Below are 25,246 nucleotides of genomic sequence, written 5' to 3' on the forward strand. Positions count from 1 at the left end.
TGCCACTATCTTATGAGTCATAAGGTTTATGGCCAGGGAAATAATGGGAGGAATCAAAGATCATACACATGAAAGGAGGAAATGAAGGAGAGATGCTTCTATTCCATTGGGACAGGAAGTTCTTTTGGCTCTGGGAGGGAGACCCAAGGAAGGACAAAGAAGTTTAAGAGATCAGATTCTAGTGTCCTTACTTCTTCCCATGCTAATGGCTCAATACCAAGAGGTGAAAAATTCCACACAGTTTGATAGGTGATGACACAAAGAGGGGGGCTCAGGTCCTAGCTCATGTATAAGACTCTGAGAAGAAAACTCACAAGGCACTCCCCAGGCACACAATACTCATAGAATGTTCTGGAAGACAACCTAGGTTTTATTGAGTTCATCTGTTTGAAAAATGCCATAGACTTCTGATCTAATTGCTTTAGAGAGCTTTTAGTTTAGTTTTGTTAGTACAAAGAGGTCTCTTTACCAACTGTATTTTGGAAACACATACATGATTTCTTTCTTACTCTTCTTTGTTTTAGTAGCATAGCACAATGAGTCAGATTTCATAAAAGGTCAGAAAAATGTGACATCTCCTATGGATGCTGAAACTTGAGAGTCCTTACATGCCAAAGGGTAGTATTGGCTCATCACTGCCTGCTCCCATTCCTGACAATACAGCATGGATATGAGCCATGCCATTGACACTTTGTGTTCCTGGTAGTTACACAGAAATATAGGGCAGACAGAGATGGCAGTGCCTCCTAGGGATTAAGGGCTTCTTTTTTTTCTTCTTAAGTTTGTTTATTTATTATTTATTTAGAGAGAAGGGGAGGGGCAGAGAGAGAGGGGAGAAACCCAAGCAGGCTCTGTGCCGTCAACGTGCAGCCTGATGTGGGGCTCAACCTCATGAACCATGAGATTATGACCAGAGCTGAAATCAAGAGTTGGACGCTTACCCGACTGGGCCACCCAAGCGCCCCAAGGGCTTTTTTTTTTTTTTAAATTTTTTTTCAACGTTTATTTATTTTTGCGACAGAGAGAGACAGAGCATGAATGGGGGAGGGGCAGAGAGAGAGGGAGACACAGAATCGGAAACAGGCTCCAGGCTCTGAGCCATCAGCCCAGAGCCCGACACGGGGCTCGAACTCACGGACCGCGAGATCGTGACCTGGCTGAAGTCGGACGCTTAACCGATTGCGCCACCCAGGCGCCCCTCCAAGGGCTTTTTAAATTCAATTCGTCTCTCATGTACATGGCTTGATCTTATTTCAAGGAAATGGTGTAGAATATTGCAACTGTTGGATGTACTGTAAACAGATAGTGACTCAAGCATGTCTGAGGCTGCCTGATTTTATTATGGTGGTTCCTTGATATCATTACTGTGTTCTGGCTATTGGCCTTGGATGCTTGGTGAATTGATTGCAAGGACAGTTCAATTTGTTCATGGCTGCCAGTATCTATGTCCTTTAGGAGTGCCATGCCACATCTGGGATTAGCCTTTTTGACTTGTTTTAGCCAAAGAGACAGTAGCGTCTGTGACATGAGCAAAGACTTGAAAAGCAGTGCTGGTGCATCGGGGCTTGTCCTTTTAGTGCTCTTGGAATCTTGCCAGCAAGCCCAGGCTAGCCTACCGGGGGAGGAGACACCATGTGGAAAAAAACTGATAGTCAGCACCGAGTCAGCTTGGCAGGTGGTTACTGCTACATGTGTAAGTCCCAACCAAGGTCAACATGGTAGCTCAAATCAGCAGCACCAGCCAGTTTAACCCACTCTAAATTGATGACACACAGAATCATGAGATCAATAAACAGCTGTGCCTTTAAGCCACTGCATGGCTAGGTGGTTTCTTATGCAACTGAATTAATATAGATACTAAGAACATGATTTAGTTAGTCTACTCAGAAGTATTTGGGGTTGGGGGGACGACCTCACAAAGGACAGATGCATTAAACAATGCAAATTTATTCATATACTAAGAAGCAAGACTGATAGGTAGACAGGATGATTATCTGTGCATTTTCTCCTTTTGGAGAATTTTCATGGGAGTCTGGATGATTCTCAAAAGGCAGCCTTGGTAGCAAAAATATCAGCCTCCAGGAGGCAACTGCTTGGTCTGAGAGCTGGCTTTCTGCGTCCATGTCCACTCTCATTGTACAGTAGATTTACAAAGGAGAGAGGGAGAGGATGAGGGAGAGAGAGATCTCTCACGTCCAGGTGTGATAAGAGTCTCGTCTTCCCTGGAGAGGCCATAGTTACATATACAGATTTTCCCACTTTGGGCTCCCCTTTCCTAGAAGCCATGAGACCTGCACCAAATGTGCCTCTTTGAAGTCACACCCAGGTCACTTTGCTTACGCTTGGAAATTATGACGTCTTATAAATCAGCTTTTATTATAGGTTAGTTCTATGGCATCTTATGTTTAAGGTTTTCAATCCTATATATTTTAATGTTTATGGGAAGAATGGATGGAATTGAGATGGACAGTTGATGGCGAGGCTACCATAGTCAAGAGGCTACCGCAGGGGTCCAGACAAGGAAAATGATTATTAAGATTAAGCTGTTGGCTGTGCAGATGGAGAGAAATAGATGGACTTGAGAGAGTTTGGAGGCAGGGCAGTCAGGACTGGATGAAAGTGGGGTAAAAGGGAGGGATCAAGGGTGATGCTGGGTTTTAGGAGGGAGCAGTTTGTCGATACCATTTGCCATATGAGGGAAATATCTTTATCTTTGTCTTTCATTCTATGGAAAAACAGGGGCTCAGAGGCGTTAATCAGGATGACTTGGGCACAGTTCTGGCACCACTAAGCCCTGAGTAAATGTCAGGTTTTATTTTCATTGCCTAGTCACACAGCTAGTCTGACTCCAAAGTCTATACACTCCCAATGAGTGTTTCTTAAAGTTTAATGTGCTTACAAATCACCTGGCTATCTTGTAAAAAAGTAGACTCTGATTAAGCAGGCCTAGAGTGGGCCTTTCAATTCTTTATTTTTCATAAGGTTCCAAGTGGTGCCAATTCTGCTGGTCCACCCACTATTCCTTGAGTTACAGGGAATGGGAACATGAGATTGAATAATAGTAATGATGTCACTTCGGCAGCAATAATAGCTGAACACTTACAGAGTGTGGGCAAAGTCTGACCCATAGCTATCTGAGTTTGTCTTTGGGGTTTCAATTCGAAACTGTTAATGCAAGTGGTTGGGCTGGTTCTTAGAATAGAGGAGGTACACTATGAAGAAGTCCCATGGTAAGAGACTGGGACACTCAAAATAGGTACTGAGCAGTTTCCTTTAATTTTGTGTATCCAAAGCCACGGCTTGTAGCCTTTTTGGCAAAACTGAAATATTCCAACAAGAATGAACCTTAGTCTTCCGAGAAGAAACGGAATCGTTTTCTTTGGAGCAAGGTGTAGCAGAACTTTTCTGGGCATTCCAACAGAGACCTAGGGCAGCCTTGTGTAGAATGCCCTTGAAATGTAAGTGACGGAACCACATTTGACATTCTTTAATACATAAAGACTCACCCCTCTTTAAGAAGCTATCTCCAGGAGTTGACAGAACATAAAGACCTAAAGAAGCTATCGCAGGCTGTCAGAAAATATCCAACTACATTAGTACAGGATCAGTTCGCTTGCTCAACAATTTAACCCAGTATGCTGTTGACAGATTTCTTAAGCAGTTCCATCAAACTGCATGCAACCTGACAGCATTTTTAAGTACTAAGCCCACATTTTTGTCAAAGAAAAACATTTTAAGCTGATTTCTCTCTGGGGAGGGGGGGTGGGTGTCAAGGTGTAAAATAGCTTTCATGGGCTGTCAGATGAATCATGGTGAGTTAGCATCAGAAGTGATTTTGATCACCAAACTTTAGGGCTGGAAAAAATTTAGAATCCATGGAAGTCACAGAATCTCAGAGCTGGTGGGAACTGAGCAGAGCTTCTCATGATGCAGTGGAGAAACGTGGGACTCCAAGAGGTGAAATGACTTGAAGTCATACAGCTAAGTGACACTACTGATTGACTTGACACGCATCACTTTGTTAAACTCTAAGAATTGGAATCTCACAGAGCCCACATTTCCCATGGAGAGATTTATTAAAGCACTTGGGGAACAGGGAAAAATGGGACCTCCACATACAGACCATCTCCTGTCCTTGAAAAATAAAAAGAGATTTTAAATCAGATGAAAAAAATTTCTTCTTCCTTCTCAAGGTTGACACGAGCTAAGAGATGCTCATGAGATAGAAGGGAAGACGGTCCTTACTTGATAAGGGCTCCTACCTGAAGGGTTTTTTTTTTTTTTTTTTAGGGATGACAGAGGTATGTTCCATATGTTAATTATATAGGATAACGATTTAATTTCTGTGCCTTTGATTTTCTCTGATTTTGGTTCTGTTTTTCCTAAGTTTTACAGTAAAATTCCTATAGAAAAATATTGAGTCCTCTTTTACATGCCCTAAGGGGAGAAGGGTATTGGTTTACACCTAGGACCCTCAGTTGCAGGATTCAAGCACAACACCCAGCATGCCACTCAAGGTCATTAATGATCTGATTCCTGCCCTGCCGACATCCATCTACTATTTAGCCATGGGAAACCATATTTCTTCTCAAAATGCACCTTCCTTTTCCCTAACTCTGTATCTTTGCATTTTCTCTTCAATCTGCCTGGAATATCCAAGACCCCTTCCCTTCTACCCTGTGAACGTTTGCTCATCCAATTAGACCAGGTCAGTGTCTTCTCCTCTGTGAAGGCATCTGTAGGGTCTATAGTCAGAAGCAGTGGTTGTTTCTTCCTGCTATTTATAGCATTCTGACCTTACTCTAACCACAAGGTCTCATACATTTACATGTATGTCTCTCCACAGTGATGGGCAGGCCCAGTCTGCTTACAGAGTCACCTGGAGAGCTCCAGAAACACTACTACGTCTCGGCCTTGCCCCTAGAAATTCTGGTTTGCAAGGTGTAGGGTGGGTTGAGGGCACTGGTATTCATGCTGAAGCTCCCCCAGGTGATTCGAATGTGCAGCCAGCAGTAAGGAATATTGTGATTAGAAGGTCAGCTCTTTGCAGAGACTAGGCTTGTGGTTTTTTTTCATTATCCCTCCCTACTAAGTGCCCAGACAGTGCCTGCACTGGAACTTGAGTGAACCTAGAAAGTGAAGCCAGTCAAAGTAGCCTCCTCTCAACACATAGTTGCTTACTTTGTTGAATGATCTGTATTTTCAGAGGGGATTTAAGCGCGCTGGGGGGAGACACATACACAAACATCACAAAAAGGGAAATGGGGCCAACATTTGTGTGTTCAAGTGATATGATTGGCATCCACATATAGTATTTAAAAAATAAGCCCACAAGGAAGCTGTCTAGAGAATCATCTGTTTGCCACTTAAGGAGGGCAGAAGTGAGAGAAGGTGGGGTTGAGGTTTGTTGTTGGGGGTGATGTCCAGGTAGGTGGAAAAGTGCTTTGGCAAGGCAGTAGAGAGCAGCATACACACGAATGAATGCCAAAGCTGTACGGGCTGGGTCCAACTCCCAGCAACATCGCTTACCGGTTCTGTGATCTTGTTCAAGGCACTTCACCTGTCTGTCCTTATTTTCCCCATCTGCAAAATGGGAAGGTTATATTATTACCGGTAACTGGCTTCCTAGGATTACTATCATGATTCAATAAGTTAATGTACATGAAGCACCTAAAACATATCCGGTGCCTAATAAACTCCCAGTGAACGGCAGCTCTTTTTATTATTATGGTTGTTGTTGTTATTGTTCCTCTTATTTCTTGGAGAGGCGGAGCTTTTGCTGGAGCCGGAAGCGGATGCAGTGAAGCCAGTTACCCAGCTTCTATCTACCCAGAAATAGATAAATGAGTCTTATTGCTGTCCTCTGCTGTTTGTCCAAGATCCTTGGTCAAATGTGTTAGAAGGAGTGATGCCTTTTATCTTTAAAGTATAAATGAAAAAGTGTTTGGGAGATGCCTTGGGGTACCTTGTCCATTCAACTAGAGAATGACCAATGATGGCACTCAGCTTTTCAAAGGGAAGCCTCAAGTGCCTCTTTAAACACAATTGGCTTGGGGCCTTTGGCCCAGAGTATCATTGCTTCCCTACAGTCCTGCTGGGGGGCAAGTTAAGGTTTAAAGACTTATATATATGTCTTTTTCTATCAATTGTTTTTCTTAGGCAATGCTGAGAACATAGCACAGATTTCTGTTACAGTCATTTCCTTCAGAAATGATAGTGATTCACAGGAAATATATTTTATGACATTCTCTCTGAACTTTTTACATGACTTTAGAAGAGAATTAACCCTTTGGCCACCTCCTGTTCTATCTAATGGAGAACACAGCCATCAACTACACAGTCAGACAGCAATCTCCATACTTTGGGTTCAATCTCCACATGAAAAGCACATTTGCAATTGACAAGCTTAATTTAATTCAGTAGGAAAACAAAAATATTTTATAGATTTAATATTTTGGCCTAGGAATCCCTCAGAATGTGGCTGTATTTGGAGACAGGACCTTTTTAGAAAACATTGTTTTTAATGTTTATTTTTGAGAGAGAGAGACACACACAGAGTATGAGCAGAGGAGGGGCAGAGAGAGAGAGAAAGACCCAGAATCTGAAGCAGGTTCCAGGCTCGGAGCTGTCAGCACAGAGCCCAAAGCGGGGCTCGAACCTACGAACCGTGAGATCATGACCTGAGCCTCAATGGGAGGCTTACCTGACTGAGCCACCCAGGCGCTCCTGGAGACAAGACATTTAAAGGGGTAAATTAAAATGAGTAACATTAGGATCAGTCCTAATCCAGTCTGACTGGTGTTTTTCAAAGAAAAGGAAACTGGGACACGGAGAGACATCAGGGACGAACACCCACAGGACAACCATGTGGAGAGGCTGCAAGGGGTCGTCACCTGCAAGCCAAGGACAGAGGCCTCAGCTGAAACCAACTCTGTCAGCACCTTGATTTGGTATTTCTAGTCTCCGGAAGTGCAAGGAAAATAAATTTCTATGGTTGAGGCCACCCAGTCTGCAGAATTTCGTTATGACAGCCCTAGTGAACGAATACACTCCCATTTCTCCAGTTTTGATCCCAAGGTCCAGCACTATTCTGGTCTGTTCTTTCTGGACGGATGTGGCTGGCAACGGGCATGGTGGTGACAACTCTTTTGTCCGCATCTGGGTGACCCAGTCTCGAGGACAGAGCATCATTTACACAAACAGGTCACATCCCACAGGTCACATCCGGTCTCGGCCTCTAACAGGGCTGATCTCTCTCGTAATGTTGCCCCCTCTTCGCCATGACTATTAAATCAGATCAACAGCTTATTTCCCATTGGTTCACTTTCCGTAGACTCCACTTGAGAGAACTCAGGCTGTAATTACTGTTGCTTAACGGCTTTATCTTGCTTAAGACGACAAATTTTAGCAATGCTGGGAAGTAAATCATTTTTGTGACCACATTATGCTGACTAATACAACATAATCTCAAATTAATGTATTCAAAAGAGTACATTCCTAGCCCAAGCGTAGTCAGCATGTTTGCAGTTTTCCTGTTCCCAAAGTGAGATAATCAAAGCACCCATTAGGACTTTTCCATGATTCCTGAAGCTAAATATGCAACATATTCTTGAGAAGATTCCCCATAAATTAGCTGATGCTTGTTTTCTTTTCCTCAACTTCCATGGAGAAATGATGAAACGTGGCTATTATAATAACAACACTGGGGATGATAGATAACAAGCATTGAGCATTTCTATCGGTGGGACATTGTATCTTGTATCGCCTCATTCATTACTTCAAAAATAATTTTATGAATTAGTTGCTATTAATATCTTCATTTTGCAGATAAGGAAATGGAAATATAGAAAGGTTACCAAAACTGTCTCACTATAGAACTTTACAGAATAAAAGACCACATTTACAGTGTTTTATCCCCTGTATTGCTGTCAGTTTTTAATACGTTTTATTTTTAACAACAAAAAGTACTTACAAAATCTGTACACATCTGGGCAACAGTGTGATGCAGTGAGAAGGTTGTCTTAAAATATTGGCTCTACTCTTTCTTTTTTTTAAAGTTTGTTTATTTATTTTGAGACAGAGACAGCACGAGTGGGGGAGGGGTGGAGAGAGAGGGAGAGAGAGAGAATCCTAAGCAGGCTCTGCCCTCAAACTCCCAAAACTGTGAGATTGTGACTTGGGCTGAAACCAAAAGTCAGATGCTTAACTGACTGAGCCACCCAGGCGCCCCTAAATATTAGCTCTACTCTTAACAGACTCTCTGACCTTGGGAAAAATTACTGACTTTAGCTAAGCAACAGTAGATTCAACTATCAATGAGGTTCTTATATCCCTCAAAGTAGGCAAGTGGACATATTGTGTAGACATATATATTGGCTTCTCTTGGGTAGATACCTAGGAATGGAAGTACTGGGGTGCATGGTAAATTTATGTGTCACTTTTTAAAATACTACCAAGTTATTTTCCAAAATGGCAGTGTTATTTTACATTCCTATCAGCAGCGCATGAGAGTTCCTGTTTCTTCACCCTTCTTGTCTGTTGTGTTGATGACAGTGGTTCCAGCCATTGTAGGGAGTATGCAGTGGTATCTCATTGTGGTCTGAACCGAATTTGCATTTCCCTAGTGACCAATGTTGAGCATCTTTTCACGTGCTTCGTATTCATGTGTATATTGTCTTCAGTAACATGTCCATTCAGATCTCTTGCCAATGTTTTAGTTGGGTTGTTTGTCTCATTATCAACTTGTAAGGGTTCTTTGTAGACTCTGGAGAAAAGTCTGCTGGACTTCTTTTACATTAGTTCTGAACATCAAGTGCACCATGCAATGCAGAATGTCTAATAAATATTTGACAAGAATCATTCTTATGATGCTATTCAATTCAGTTTAGCTGAACAGTTTTTTATTGAGTAATGACTATGCGGTAGGCATATTCCAGGCACTGGAGATTCAGTAAGAGAACATGACAAGACCAAATCTCTGCTCTCAGAGAAGTGAGGAGTCGTGATTAATGGTCGCATAGCTATCGGGTAGAAAAGAGTGGAATTTGTGCCAGCCAGCCTACACACTGTCTACAGCCTAGGCACAAGTGTTGTCAAATATACCAAACTTTTGTCTGAGAATCTGATTCCCAACGTGACTCAAATCTTTTTGATCACCATTTGTTATCAGAAGTCCTTGATTCCAGGAGTTATCTATATTTAAAAGTGAAAACTTGCATGGGGGCACCTGGGTGGCTCAGCTGGTCAAGCATCCAACTCTTGATTTCGGCTCAGGTCATGATCTCACAGTTTGTGAGATGGAGCCCCGCGTGGTGATCTGTGCTGACAGGGCGGAGCCTGCTTGGGATTCTCTCTCTCTCTCTCTCTCTCTCTCTGCCCCTCCCCTGCTTGCTCTCTCTCTCAAAATAAATAAATAAACTAAAAAAAAACTGACATAGAGTATAACTTTACTTATTTAGGTTAATCCTATAGAATATGTTATTTTTATATATGCCATATACATGCAACCAGGTATTTTCATCCAAAGGCTTAACCTCCACCAGAAACTTACTAGCTGGGTCCTAGTTTCTCTTTCTCCGACACAACATTCCCCTTTTCTCTTTTTCCATATTGCTGGCCTAAAACCCCCTACTCAGAAGTTCCGGGGACCAACCTCAGCAGATCTATAGGTAGGCAATTTTATACCATATCTTTAGGAAGTAGGCTACTAAAAGATCAATGGAGTCGGTTGCCTTGATGTCCAGAGAGTTTTCTCTGAGATGGCAGAGGTCAAGAAACCTTTGGTTACAACATCTCCCCAGCCTGCCCTTCTAGTAGCGGCCTCAGCAGCCATTTCTGGGGATGGTGGCTGCCTGCCTGTCTGTTCACGGCAGCTTCCAGGCACACCTCCTGGCGGAGGCAACTCTCCCAGGGGCAGTTTCCGACTGCTTCTGTTGCCTGCTCTCCGGAGTTCTACCCTTCAGGACCACTTCTGGTTACTCTGTCTCCACAGAAAGTTCTCCATTGAGCCTTCTGCGCTTTCAAAATGTGCTTTACACAGGGCTGGTTTTAGGATGAGGGCTGGCAGTCACATCCCGGGTGGCCACAAATGGAGCTGTTCCCTCTGGCTATGCTGTGAACTTTCTGCTTTTTTCCTGCTCAAATCCTCCCAGGAGGATACAGACTAGGTGGGGAGGCAGCACCCTGACGGAATTGAGGGCACAGAATCGGGGACCGGGTGTCAGACCTGTAATCCAAGGCAGGCTCTGCCTTTTCCTAACTGTATGATCTCAGGCAAGTGACTGAATCCTTGTAGGCCTCAGTTTCCTTAGCTATAAAATAGGGGGATAAGGTTTCCTATCTCATGGGTTACTTTGAGGATTAAATGAAAAGCACTCGGTATTTGGCACATTATAAGAAACCAGTACATATTAGCTACTATGATATTATCCGATGCCGAATAAATGTTGCTTGAGTAACGAAACTATGGAAGCGACTTGCAAACGGCTCTAAATTCTTCAGATAGGGTTTAAGGACATCTTAGAAAACTGGCAGAAGAAACGACTGCTTGTTCCTTCCAGAACACTGTCGTGTGTTTCCTCCCACCTTTCCCACTGGGATGGCTGGCCGCTTCTCCTCCCTCCTTCACCCCAGGGAACCGCTCAGCTTTCAGATCTAAGTCCGAAGTCGTAGCACGCATGCTTTCTCCGTGTGGATTTCCCCAATACTGTTTTGCCTGTATTGCAATATAGCAATTGTCTGTCTTCTTTACCAGACTTAGAATGCTTGAAAGACAGCACCTGGATGGCTCACACTTGGTTGAGTGTCTGACTTGGGCTCAGGTCACGATCGCGTGGTTCATGAGTTCGAGCCTCACATCGGGCTTACCTGCTTCGGATCCTCTGTCCCCCTCTCTCTGGCCCTCCTCTGCTTATGCGCTGCCAAATATATATAATGCTTGAGAGATATGATTTTGCCTATTTATCTAAACATTTCATTACAACATATACTGAATATAGAAAGTTATTTATGAGGTATTTTCTTTTCTTTTTTCGCATCCTATGTCTTAAAAGTCTTGTGTGTATTTTACATTTCCAGCACATCTCAATTTGGATTAGCCATATTTCAAGGGCTCCGTTAATACATGTAGCTAATAGATGCTGGGTTGGACAGCACAGTCCTCAATGCTCCATCTTCCATATTCTCCTGGCCTTTGTGCTTACCAGTTATAGCACTTAAAACAGACTATGTTACAAATGATCTGTTCGTGTGTCTGTTTCCTATGAGCATTTCTAGGCTGAGGGTTTTGTCTTATTTGCCTTTGCATCCCCATTCCCTGATGTAGTGCTTACCAGATGGTAAGTTCCCAACAAATACTTATCCGATGAATATTATAGATATCATTTATTGGGCAACTACTAAGTGCCTGGGATTTTCTACCTGATATTTCATTTAACCATTGAAAAACCTTGACTGGTCATTCCCAGTTGCAGAAAATACAAAGGAGAACCCAGAAATTTTAAGAGGCTTCCCAAAAGTTAGAAAGTTTTAAGCAGCAGAGCTGGGATTGAACCCTTCTGGCTTGAAAATTGGAACATGGGGGGCTCAGTTGGTTGAGTGACTGACTCTTGGTTTGCCTCAGTTCATGATCTCATGGTTCATGTGTTTGAGCCCCAACTCAGGCTCTGCGCTGATATGTGAAGTTGGTTTGGGCTCAGGTCATGATCTCATGGTTCATGTGTTTGAGCCCCAGCTCAGGCTCTGCGCTGACATGTGAAGCCTGCTTGGGATTCTCTCTCCCTCTCTCTCTGCACGTCCCCAGCTTGTGTACATGCGTGCGTGCTCTCTCTCTCTCTCTCAAAAAAAAAAAACAAAACTTTAAAATTGGAACATGGCTCTCATCAGTGCACGTGGGTTCCATCCCAGCTTCATTTCTAATTGGATGACCTTTGGTTTTACATTGAACCCCCTGAGCCTCAGATTCCTATTTGTGAGACGAAAGCTAACGTCTAGGGTCTCTTTTAGTTTAGGATGCTGCAATGATAACTTCTTACATATAATCAAGTCAATTTTTCTCCCCATTGAAGTTGTTTCCCAGAGAATAAAATATCTCCCAAATTAGGCATACTTATGTCACTTGGTTACCTCCAAATAGTGACTATATATTCACTTGATTTTATTGTAAGAACTGTGAATAAACATTAAATTGTTATGAATGGAATTCTTTTCCTTTTTTACCCTGCCTGAAAAAGTAAAGGTTGTTGTATTATCGTTCTTACTCGCTTCTAATGCTTTAACACTCGTTTCCCTATTTAATTAATTTGAAGAACTCTAATGAACTTTGTGAGGCTATTGTCTAATTTTAACAAGGGAAGCACTTGTTTCTCCCTGAATATCCTCTCCCCAGTTTTCGCAATCTACCCTTCACTAGCAAACATTTATAAACCAAGCTCAGGGGCACTAAAAGAAGCCTTTACGTTGAAACAAAATCAAGTGGGAAAATCTCCCCAAGTCCCTTCTAGCCTTAACTTCACATGAGTTTTTCCTACAAATTGGGTAATAATGGCTTTACATATTCAAATGTTTTTTGAAAGTGGAACTCAAGGCAGATGATGATGGGGAACGTAATTACACTCCATATAGCTCTAGAGTAGGGGCTGGCAAACAGCCTGTGAGCAAACTCCAACTTGCTGCTTGCTGGTGTTTATAAATAAAGTTTTATTTGGCATGGCACACAGCCATGCTCAGTTATTTATGCATTGTCTACTGTTCAGGGGCTATCGATGGCTGGTCAAGTTGAAAATATTTATTATCTGGTCCTTTATAGAAAAAGTTTATTTACCTCTGTTTGGAGCACATTGCTTTGGTTTGCTAAATATCTTCCGGAGCAGCCTCCACCATGAGGTACATCAAGATTCTGAAGTGGCCTCTTTCTCCAGGGGGAGTTCAGGCAAAGCCCAGCTGGAATCCAAGTTTGGCAAAAGTTTGAGAAGAAGAAATAGACTCTGGATTTACATTGCTGGCTGATGAAGTTCCTTCGTGGTGGTTGAGATGCAGATGGGAAACAATGCGCTCGCAGTTGTTAGGAGGGGTTATAATTCTAGAAGTTTCTAATTAACATTGTTGTGACTTTACTAGGTAAGGAAAGTAATTTTTATCTGCCTCCTTGTCTTTAGTTATAATATATGACTGATGATAGTACATACCTCCTAGGGCTGTATGCATCCTAAATGAATCAATACACACAAAGGACTTAGGACAGAAGCTGGCACTGAAAACAGTAGGAACCATGATTACGTAGCTATTTCAAAGGAAGCAAAGCATACCAAGAAAATGTTTTCCCCCTGAAGTTACTCTAGATTCCAATTTAGAGGATGAACGAAATCAGTCACCACAAAGACTACATCCATTTTCCTTGTCATGTAGAATCCTGTGGTGACATCACACCAGAAAACAAATTTATATGAGAGAAAATTAATTACATTTGGCAGGGACTTTTATTTGTTTATTATTAAAACATGTTCTGATGATGCTGTAGCTACCATAGCCAGAGGGAAGTAATATGCAAACCAAAGCAAATCAGCAAATTTGAACATTATTTTCTGAATATGATATATATTAGGGAGTGAATGCTGTTTGACAGATACCAAGTCTTGGGGGCTCCAAGGGAGGCATCCATCATCCTGCAGAACAAAATAAAACTATAAAATGGGGGAAAACATGGCTATTTACTCTAAGTGTCATCAGTGCTAGTTACTATTTTGGCTTGAAGGAAATAGCAGCTGTTGTTTGTGCCCTACCCACATCCCCCCAGCGCTGATGTATATGTGACAGCTTGAGTTCAACTGCCAGCACCTGTGATCTTTCAAGGATCTCTCTAGCCACCAAATCCTTTCCGTCCACCCACATACAGTAGGCCTGACATGCCAGACAATCGACACTCTCTGGGTGCAGCCCTCAACCAATATCTAGTGGGAATTGGTGGACAGATAACCCAGGTCTCTTGCCCCTTGGATATGAGGTTTGTAAGGAGTGTGTTTTACACTGGCCCCCAGAGATTTCCAGTGGGATTAAACTCTAGTTTTCCAAAGTAGTAACCTGCCTCACCACAGTCCCTTCCTTGGCTTTCTTCCCTATCCCATCTCACTTCTCTATGCCCCTCAAATGTTCCCTGAGATTACCTCCAAAATACATTTCTTGGGGCACCTGGGTGGCTCAGTTGAGTGTCTGACTCTTGATTTTGGCTCGGGTCATGATCTCATGGTTCGTGGGTTTATGCCCCACACTGAGTTCAGCACTGATGTCACAGAGCCTGCTTGGGGTTCTCTCTCTCCTTCTCTCTGCCCTTCCCCTGCTCACATGCATGCACGCTCACTCTCTCTTAAAAATAAATGAATAAACATTAAAAAATACATTTCTTGTATTTGAGTTCTTATCTCAGAGTCAGCTTCTGAAGAAACCGATGTGAAGATAAGGTGAATGCCTCTTGTATGGTTTTGAACTGGACCTTATTGGTGCATTTCCCTTTATTAATCACAGAAGAACCCACAAGCACATAATTAAATTGGTTAACTACGTAATGACCAACCGTTTTTACCAAAAAACTCCAACTGATTTCCATACAACAATCAGTTGGATCAATTTTCACAAGATAAGTGTAACTGAAGCCACAATGTGGTAGATATAGAGTTTAGGCTCACCTAGGAAAAGACTTTGAAAGATCTTAAACCTTTTCCTAAGTTCAGAAAGTGAATCATAAACTTGTTGAGGTATATAAAGAAATATATATTTGTCCCAGTATCCGAAACTATTTACTTTCTGTAAAATTTATCCTAACTTTCTATGTTGGCTATTATCAGCTTGTTTTCATTTTTGCAAACAAAACAGAACAGCCACATATTTACGGCTGTAGAAAGCATATTGACGAGGGATTCTTAAATCTCAGTCTGTTGATAGCAGTGATTAACAGTTGGGCTTTGCGGGGGATCAATGAAATCTCTGGAACTGCCTACAAAATGGGACCATGTACTTTTTTTTTTCTACTGAAGAAAGTTCCCTGAACTTGCATTAGATTCTCAAAGGTGTCTATGATCCAAAATACATGGGAGAGGCCAACCACATTAACGATACAAGAATTGATTAGCAAGAACCTTTAAATGCATCCTCAAAGAAACCTTTGACAATATTAAAGCACAGAAGATTAAAGACTCTGGTTCTGATCATGGCACAGTTATGGCTACCTGATTTACTTTTCTATCATAAACAACCATCAAACTAGACAAAATAAATGAAGCAACTGATTTAAGTCAGTAGGCAAAACAGGGTTTTGATCTTGGAGAGGAGATATACAAGGTAGGCTCCATATTTACTCCACTTTCTGCTTTGGTGAACTTTCTAGGCTACAGCCAGAGGTGTACCCAAACAGTACCCAAACAGAATAGCAGTCTTGCTCTGCTTAGATCCAGATTGCTGAGTTGGCCAGAATTTACTGTGGAGAGGGACCTGGGCAGAACAGGAGTTTCACACATCTGTACAGGTGACTCCTTGAATCTTTGGTCAAATACAAGCTGTACAGGCATAGGGCAAACTCTATGAGGTCTAGCGGAGAACAGCTGCAGGGAATACGGAAGATAAAAGAGACACAGGTGGTTCAATTGGCAAAAATGAAGAGATTTTGCTTAATACTTTGGTCATTTAGTTGAGACCCTAGGAAGACCATGCCTAGGGAGAGGGCACTATAGTCCTAGAAGAAGGGCTCTAAAGCCAAGCTTCAAAAAGTTCGAGCTGATCTACCAAAACTTATCTGCCAGCCAAAATAAAATCCAACACTCTTTCTAGGAAGACAACCAAATCCAGGCCAAAACAAAACAAAACAAAACAAAACAAAACAAAACCCCACAACATTCATGATGCCAAGTATAAATTTTAAAAAAGTTACAATATGTGTGAATGAACAGAGAAATCTGAAATATAAGAAGGAGACAAATTCAGAGATCACACAGGTACTGGAATTAGTGGGTAAGGGTTAGAAAATAGCTATTACCAATATAAATATTAAGGAAAAATGGCCACAGTGAGAGAACATGTGGGGAATCTGTTTATAGATCAAACTATAATAAATGAAATGAAATGAAACAGGAACAGCAGATGTACAAGATCTGAAATTAAAATTTTACTGGAAGGGTTTAACAGCAGATTGGACACTGGAGAAGAAAAAAAAAATCAATGCTTTTGTAAACATGGCAGTAGAAACTATCCAAGTTGAAGGACCAAAAGAAAAATAAAACCAAAAAGTAAAACACCTGTTGCACAATACCAGGGGGTATAACAATAAGTAGTTTCGATTAAAAAAAAAAAAAAAAGAGAGAGAAGAGAGAGTCATTGGGGCAGAACATATATTTGAGGAAATAATTGCCCCCCCGTATTTCAAACTTGTTGAAAAATATCAACTCACAAATCCAAGGAGCTCAAAAAAGTCTTATGATAAACACAAAGAAAAGTGTATCCAGGCAACATCTATCTATTTATTAAAAAAATGTTTGTTTATATATTTTGAGAGAGAACGAGTGCAGGCAGGGGAGGGCCATAGTGAGAGGGAGAGAGAGGATCCCAAGCAGGCTCCATGCTGAGCCTGGATGGATGTGGGGGATGTGGGGGGTGGTAGGGGTAGGCAATTGCAGGATGTGAGATAATGACTTAAGCTGAAATCATGAGTATGAGCCACCCAGGTGCCCGCAGGCAAATTTTAATCACAATTCTGAGGACCAAAGATAAGGAGCCAACTTAAAAATCAGCCAGAGATAAAAGACACATTACACACATGGGAACAATAATAAAAGCAGTGACTGATACCTTATCACAGAGGATGCAAGGCAGAGACAACGGAATGACATTATAAAGTGTCAAAAACCAAAACTTTTAACTGAAAATTTAATATCCAGAGATACTTTACTTTATGAAAGAACAAAACATAAGAATGTTTTCAGATAATAAAAGTTAAAACAGTTCATGATAGTAGACCTGCACTATAAAAATTCTTAAAGCTAAAAAGAAACGAAGTACAGATAAAAATTCAAATCCACCTAAAGTATGAGGAGTGGCAGAAATGAAAAATATGTTAGTAAATATGAAAGACTTTAAAAAATTATTAATGTATTTAAAAGATAATTGGTTACTTAGGGTAAAAATACTAGTATATATTTCATGGACTGGAGGAATCAATATTGCGAAGATTTTAATTCTCCCTAATTTTATCTATATAATCAATGCAATCCCAGTCAAAATCCTAGCAGGTTTCTATCTAAGAATTGCCAAGTTGACTCTAAAATATGTATTCAAATGTAAAAGATCGGGTTTGGTCAAAGGATCTTTAAAAAGAGCAACAAATTTGGAGGATTCGCATTTCCTGATTCTAAGAATTACTACAAGTCAACAGTAATCAAGAGACTGCGGTATTAATAGGCATAAAAACAAAAATCAATGGATCAGATCACAGAGTTCATGAACGGAACCACACTTTATGGTCAAATGACTTTTGGCAAAGGTATTTCAAAGGGGGAAAGAATGGTCTTTTCAACACATGGTTCTGGAAAAATTGGTTATCCATTTGAGAAGAAATAACATTTGACTACTATATCACACCACATACTGTATCATATCATACACCACGATAGCATATAACATAAAGTTAATTCAAGATAGATCACAGACTCAAACATAAAAGTTAAAGCAGTAGAGCTTCTAGAATAAAATAGCATCAGAAAATATCTATGATGTTGGGATAGGCAAAGATTTCTCAGACAGGACACAAAAAGCACAAACCATAACAGAAAAGAAATTGGTAAGTTGGACTTCAACAAACTTATAACCTCCTGTTTATCTGGAGACAATGTTTAGAAAATGAATAGACAAGCCATAGACTGGGGAAATAGATTTACAGAGCACCTATCGGATAAAATACTAACATCCAAGATCTACAAAGAGCTCTTATAACTCAAAAATAAGAAGATGAACAATGAAATAATAACGGGCTAAAGATTTAAACAGACAATTCACACACAAAAAAAGATATTCAAGTGGCCAATAAGCATATGAAAACTTGATCCACATCTTTAGTTATCAGGAAAATACAAATTACATCCATGTTGAAGTAAAATGTGTACCTACCCTATGACCCAGCAATCCTGGTTGTAGGTATCTACTCAAAAGAAATGAAAATGTGTTCACAAAATAACTTGTTCAAGAATGTTCATAGCAGCTTTATTCACGATAGCTTTAAGTGGAAACAACCAAATGTTCATCAACAGGAGAATGGGTAAAAAAAATTGTATTTATTTGCACAACAGACTACTAATCAAGTGTAAAGAGGAATGATACGCACAAGGGTGAATATCAAAAACACCTCAAGTTGCTAATATGCTGGTAACCTGGGAAGGGGAGAATGGGGCAGAGATAATGGAAGGAAAGGAAAATTAATGCAGCAATATTTCCCTGACAGCTGTGAGCTTAGGCACTGCTACAGCCGAAACTGTGCTTGGCCATAGAGAATATTAATCAGGTTTAGCTTTTCACCAGCTTAGCGCTGAAAGGGCCATGGTGATTAACGGGACTAATTAAGCCAGCCCCAAGGGCAATGTCTGCATGTAAATATAATAGGATTATTCTTTATGCCTCTCTAATATGTCACCTTATATTACCATTGTGAAATGTTTGGGGCATTTAACCTAATCACTTGTCTAGACTTCTCTTCAAGATAGACAGGCTTTTCAGATTTTATTGTTATTCTTACCCAAAACAGAAAAATCAGATTTAGTCCAGGTAGAGGCAAAAGCAAAAGGGAAAATGTTCCTACAATTTGGTCTCAAAAGAGCCCAGGAAACATGTGATAGGTACCACTGTTGTGAATCCAAAGCCTGTCAGGAAAGTTCACAAAATAATGCCTTTCACTTCCCACTATTCTGAAACCTTCTACCATGTTTTCAAAATATCTATTAAGCCAAGCCCCTGTATTTTTGCAATGGAAATGGTCCATAACAAACTTTTAGATATCATAAAGAAACATCATCAAAATTCCATGTAGAATAAGCTTCTACCATGAGGTTCCAATTGCTCTATTAACTGGAAGTCAAGAAAGGCTTTCTGGAGATGGTGGACCTCTATGGTGATGTAAGCACAGGGGTGAGTGAGGTCGGGGAGAAGAAATGTAACGAAAACATGCCAACATTGATAGTGATATGAGTATAAACGCTACTTTTAAAATCCTTTCATTGTGAAACAAAATACATATATGGATAACCACACAAAACAAATGTGTATCTTAGTGTGTTGTTACAAGGAAAACACAATCCTAACTCCTAACTGGGTCAAGAAATAGAAGTTTGCCAGTCGCCTCTTGGAACTCCTCTTCAACACTCTTTTCCTTCAAAAGTAATCACTATCCTTGTCATTTTTCTTTTCTTGAGGGGGGTGGTGAGAGAGAGAGAGAGAGAGAGAGAGAGAGAGAGAGAGAGAGACAGAAGGGGGAGAGAATCTTAAGTAGGCTCCTTGCCCAGCATGAAGCCAGTCTCACAGGGCTCAGTCTCACAACCCCGAGATCATGATCTGAGCTGAAATCAAGAGTCAGATGCTTAACTGACTTAGCCACCCAGGTGCCTCTATCCTTACTTCTTATAGGAATCCTTCCTTGCAAATATTTCTGGGCATGCCTAGAAACTATAGCTTAGTCTTGCCTATTAAAAAAAGATATATATATATATATATATATATATTTAAATATATATTATATCATATATATTAAATATATATTATATAAATTATTATATTTAAATATACATATATATTTAAAATTTTTAAATGTTTATTATTTTTGAGAGAGAGAGAGAGAGACAGAATGTGAGTGGGGGATGGTGAGGGGCAGAGAGAGAGAGAGAGCCAGAATCCTAAGCAGGCTCCAGGTTCCGAGCTGTCAGCATAGAGCCCGATACAGGGCTCAAAACCATGAACCGTGAGATCATGACCTGAGCCGAAGTCAGATGCCTAACCGACTGAGCCAACCAGGTTCCCCCCAAAAAGATATATTTTTAGAGTCTCTTCTATTATACAGGTCTCCCCTCAATCCCCTTCTTTTCCTACAATTTGCCTCTTTTGACATCGAGAATTTCACACATTCTGGGTTTTGCTGGGACGGTACACTTGTGGTATAGGTCAATGTTTCTCTGCCCATTATATTTCCTACAAACTGGCAGGTGGTTCCAGAAGTTTGATCAGATTCAGGTTGAATCCCTTGACAGAACCAGGGAGGATGCTGTGTTCTTTCTTTTGGAGACACATTGTTTTCTGTGTTAGGATGTTAGTAGCTGTAGTTTCTCAATGGATGGATACGTTAATTTCAATGAGGTTGCAACATGGTGCTATTCTGTTGTTCATTTTTCATTTATTATTTTGAATACTTTTACAAAGACATACTTATCATCTGCTCTTTGGTTACCCGGTGGTACAATTCATATAGGAACGGCAGGATAGATGCTTGATGCTTTTCCTTCATTTACACAATTTCAAGGCAATGAGTTGGCTCACTGTCATCCTCATCATTCAAAGGTGACAGATCACATTTGTAAAAATACTATTACATGGCCATGGATTTATAGATATTTGATGGGTTTAAATTAGTTGCATTTATTACGACTCAAATTGTCACATCTTTGGTAGTGGGAAGCTTCCTCAAGTTAGTTCCTGAATCCTTTTGACTTGATCCTTGTAGTCTTTGGTAGCTGTCTAAAATATTCCCCAATCATTCTTACATTTCTAGTTGCAGACCTGGAGTCATCTACTTCTCCAGATGGCCATGATTTCTTTTAGTGAGAAATATTTCAGGCCCATATGGGCCCAATTGCTCTTGGGTTGGTTATTATTTCCTCAGTGGATAGGGCTAGGAAATACATGTATCTGTGCCATTTTTTTTAAAGTTTTTATTTCAATTCCAGTTAGTTAACACACAGTGTAATGCTCGCTTCAGGTGTCAATGTAGTGATTCAACACTTCTATATAATACTTGGTGCTCACTACAAATGCATTCCTTAATATCCATCACCTATTTAATGTACTTCCCCACCCTCCTCCCTTCTAATAACCTTTAGTTTGTTCTCTGTAGTTGAGAGTCTGTTTCTTGGTTTGCCTGTCTTTTCCCCCCTTTGCTCATGTGTTTTCTTTCTTAAATTCCACATATGAGTGAAAGTATATGGTGTTTGTCTTGTTCTGACTGACTTACCTCACTTAGCATAATACTCTTTAGCTCCATCCATGTTAATGCAAATGGCAAGACATTATTCTTTTTTACGGCTGAGTAATATTCCATTGTATGTATATACCACATCTTTGTTGCCCATTCATCAGTCGATGGGCACTGGGCTATCTCCATAATTTGGCTATTGTGGATAATGCTTCTATCAACATCAAGGTGCAGGTATCCCTTTGAGTTAGTATTTCTATATTCTTTGGGTAAATACCTAGTAGTATAATTGCTGGATTGTAGGGTAGTTCTATTTTTAACTTTGTGAGGAACCTCCATACTTTTTTCTAGAGTGGCTGCACCAGTTTGCATTCCCACCCACAGCATTTTTCACAGAGCTAGAACAAACAATCCTAAATTTGTATGGAGCCACAAAAGATCACAAATAGCCAAAGCAACCTTGAGAAAGAAAAGCAAAGCTGGAGGCGTCACAATTCTGGACTTCAAGTTATATTACAAAGCTGTAGTCATCAAAACAGTATGGTATTGGCACAAACATGGACACATAGATCAATAGAACAGAATAGAAAAACCCATATTTATACGGTCAATTTATTTTTGACAAAGCAGGAAAGAATATCCAGTGAGAAAAAGATAGTCTCTTCAACAAATAATGTTGGGAAAACTAGACAGCAACATGCAAAAGAATGAAACTGGACCACTTTCTTACACCATACACAAAAACTCAAAATGGATGAAAGTCCTAAATGTGAGACAGGAAACCATTAAAATCCTAGAGAACACAGGCAGTAACCTCTTTGACATTGGCTGTAGCAACTTCTTTTTAGATATGTTTCCTGAGGCAAGGGAAACAAAAGCAAAAATAACCTATTGGGACTTCATCAAAATAAAAAATTTCTGCACATTGAAGGAAGCAATCAGCAAAACTAAAGGCAACCTATGGAATAGGAGAAGATATTTGCAAATGACAAATCTGATAATGGGTTAGTGTACAAAATATATAAAGAACTTATAAAACTCATCACCCCAAACATGACTAATCCAATTGAAAAGGGACAGAAGACACAGACATTTTTCCAAAGGAGATATACAGATGGCCAATAGACATATGAAAAGATACTCTTCATCACTGATCATCAGGGAAATAGAAATCAAAACTACAATGAGATATCACCTCACACCTGTCAGAATGGCTAAAATTAACAACATAGGAAACAAGAGGTGTTGGCAAGGATGTGGAGAAAGAGGAACCCTCTTGTTCTATGTAGTTTTTTTAAAAAATAAAAATACTTGATCTCATCTTACTGATATTTTTATTTCAATTTCAGGAATATAGTCTTTTTTTTTTAAACCTGTCCCATATTACATCTTGTCTCCTTTCTTTTACCCAGAGAATTTTGGACATAGGAAATTATAGAATAGAATGTCCTATAATTTCTTTACTCCACACCTCATGCACAAAAGCCTCAAAATAACAATACTAACACTCAACCTCCAACAGTTAAACAGTTTTTGCCTATGTTTTTCTCTTTGCTCCCTCTGTTCATTTTAAATAGTTGAACGATATGCATATTATCTGAGCATACAGATGTTGCTCTCTTCCTTCTAAATGCCATTTAGTCTTCATTGTACTGGTAACTATATACCCAAGGCTCATCTGCAGTCCTTACATCAATATCTTTCTAGTTCTTTAGATTATCTGAAGTTTGGTGTTTAGTAGATTTCTCAGGCAGGCTCATGGGGACAATATTCTGCATTCTTGCTTGTTGATAACAGTTTTTGCCCTTTATAGTGGAAAGTCAATTTTGCTTGATGTAAAATTCTTGCTCACGTATTTCCTCAAGAATATGAAATATATCACATCGTTTTCTTCTGACTTAAAGCTTTGATGTTGAAATATATGATAACAAGCTAATTTTTTCATTATAATTCACAAGCTCTTTTTGCTTACATGACCAAAAGTGTTTAAAAATTTCTATTTAAAGTCTAGTAATGTTGTTAAATTGCCTGGGTATTGGTCAACTGTTCTGGGTCAGTCTTCTCAGATAAGTAGTGTGCTCTTGTAGTACGTAGTTTTGAAACTTCAAGATTTTTTATTTTATTTTTTTATTTTATTTTATTTTTTTTTAATTTTTTTTTCAATTTTTTTTTTTTTTTTTTTTTTTAATTTTTGGGACAGAGAGAGACAGAGCATGAGCGGGGGAGGGGCAGAGAGAGAGGGAGACACAGAATCAGAAACAGGCTCCAGGCTCCGAGCCATCAGCCCAGAGCCTGATGAGGGGCTCGAACTCACGGACCGCGAGATCGTGACCTGGCTGAAGTCGGACGCTTAACCGACTGCGCCACCCAGGCGCCCCAGAACTTCAAGATTTTTTAAAATAATTTTTGAGAGAGAGAGAGAGAGAGAGAGAGCGAGCATGAGCAGGGGAGTGGCGAGAGAGAGGGATACACAGAATCCAAAGCAGGCTCCAGGCTCTGAGCTGTCAGCACAGAGCCCAATGTGGGGCCTGAACCCACCAACCGTGAGATCATAACCTGAGCTGAAGTCGGACGCTTAACCAACTGAGCCACTCAGGCAACCTGTAGATTTGAAACTTTAAAACGGTATCATCATAGTAAAGTTTTCTTAAATAATATTTGTAGCATTTATTCTTTTCATTTGTTAAGTTTTTTTTCTTCAGGGGTGCTACAATCCATTAATGTTAAGTGTTCTTTGCCTATCTTTAATATCTGACACTTCCTCTCAAATCCTTTTTATCTCTTTATTCATTTTTTGCAACCATTTTTTCTTGCTGTTCACCTTCTATTTTATCTGCAGTGTCGTGAATGAATCAACATTCTTGATTTCTTTCTGATTTAGCCCTCCCTGTGTATCGGTTCTACCTGGTGTTCAAGAACATGGTAGTTGCTCTTTGTGATTTCTTGGTTCTGTTCCTCTCCTCACTTTTAACTGGACCCTGTCTTTCCTGAATCTCTGTTGCCCCCATCCTGCGCACTGGTCATTTCATTCCTAGCAGTTCGTCTAAATTGCGGTACCTTGTTATGGAAAAGATTCGGGGCCTGGCACTTGGGGGAGTCCACGGGGTCTTAGCTGCTCCAGCCCCTTTGGTGCTCTCAGCCATGGCGGTCCTCATTTCCTATGGGAGTGGGCAAACCTCTGCAGTTTCAGCTGATGTTCCCAATTCCATTTGCCCCACTTTCAGGGGACCACCTTGGCTAGTTTGGGCTTTCTTTGGTCCTTCAAAGAACAATGCTTCTTTCTGTTTTCTCCCCTAAGTCAGTACCAAGCAGGTCTCCAAAGTTACTGGTGATTTTCCCCCGCACCTGCTTGTAGTTTTAGATTCTTTTGGATAGCTTATCAGTTAGTTTGTTTGAAAATATTGTCAACGAGTTTTCTATTTTTCTCTATTATTCTGTCATTTTTATTTTATTTTTTTTAAGTTTATTCATTTATTTTGAGAGAGAGAGAGAGAGAGAGAGAGAGAGAGAGAGAGAGAGAGAGAGAATGAGAATGAACACAAGCAGGGGAGGGGCAGAGGGAGGGAGAGAGAATCCAAGCAGGCTCCATGCTGTCAGTGCAGAGCCCGACACGGGGCTTGAAACCACAAACTGTGAGATCATGACCTGAGCTGAAATCAAGAGTCAGATGCTGAACCAACTGAGCCACCCAGGCACCCCTATTCTGTCATTTTTAATGTGAGAAGTCTGTAAAGATTCAGGAATGATGTCACTGCCATGATGGCCATCTCCTCAGATTTTTTTTACTCTTTCAATATTAATTTTTAAGACTTCTTAAAGAGTGAAAATGCTTTCTCTTTTTAATACTACCAGCAAACATTTTTCTGGTGTCAGATCATAAGGCAATTTTACGTCTAGACCAACATTTACGTCTCAAGTTGATTATAAAGTTGAATTTCTGTCATATTACTCAACCCACCATATGTGGAAAAGTGCAAGCTTCCTGAGAGGGACTCATGGGATGGCTAGATACCAATTACAGACTCAGTGTGTCTATGATTT

At 40.4% G+C, this 25,246-nt stretch overlaps 1 long non-coding RNA gene across 1 annotated transcript in view; it reads right to left on the reverse strand.

The window, feature by feature from the left end:
• The window catches only part of LOC109496439, a 91,903-nt gene extending 78,961 nt beyond the window's left edge, over positions 1-12,942 (reverse strand). The window contains exons 1-2 of the long non-coding RNA XR_002739881.2: positions 12,821-12,942; positions 5,530-5,583 (exon numbers count right to left, since the gene is read on the reverse strand). This is a non-coding gene — a long non-coding RNA (uncharacterized LOC109496439). The remainder of the gene's footprint in view (positions 1-5,529; positions 5,584-12,820) is intronic.
• Between the last annotated feature and the right edge of the window lie 12,304 nt (positions 12,943-25,246).

Source organism: Felis catus, chromosome X (genome assembly GCF_018350175.1).
Source record: "Felis catus isolate Fca126 chromosome X, F.catus_Fca126_mat1.0, whole genome shotgun sequence".
Classification (NCBI taxonomy): Eukaryota; Metazoa; Chordata; class Mammalia; order Carnivora; family Felidae; genus Felis; species Felis catus.